Source organism: Geospiza fortis, unplaced genomic scaffold (genome assembly GCF_000277835.1).
Source record: "Geospiza fortis unplaced genomic scaffold, GeoFor_1.0 scaffold14, whole genome shotgun sequence".
NCBI lineage: Eukaryota > Metazoa > Chordata > Aves > Passeriformes > Thraupidae > Geospiza > Geospiza fortis.
In genome coordinates this window covers 1,013,458-1,013,881 of record NW_005054512.1, presented here as the reverse complement: position 1 = coordinate 1,013,881, position 424 = coordinate 1,013,458, and positions in this window count along the sequence as shown.

The following is a 424-nucleotide window of genomic DNA, read 5'->3' as shown; positions in this document are numbered from 1 at the left end:
AGAGAGACAGAGGCGTCAGACACAGGGCAGGGAGCGGGGAGCCATCCCTGGACACGGCTCCTGTGCCCCTGTGGCAGCAGGACAAGCAGGTCCTTGTCCTTTGCAGGGACCTGGGCCACGTCCTGCTGGGATGATGCTCCAAGGCACCACAACCTCGAGATCTTCAGCTGAACCACTGCAGGAATCCCAAGGGATTTTTTGGGGGGCTCCTTTCTCTTTGGGGGTTACAGCAAACCCACACTGAGGATACGGGCTCCTGGCAGGGCTGGGGCTTTGTCTGCTGAGCAGGAAGGGATGGGATGGGATGGGATGGGATCCATGGGATGGGATGGGATCCATGGGATGGGATGGGATGGGATGGGATGGGAATGGGATGAGGATGGGATGGGAATGGGATGGGAATGGGATGGTGGGGGGATGGGAT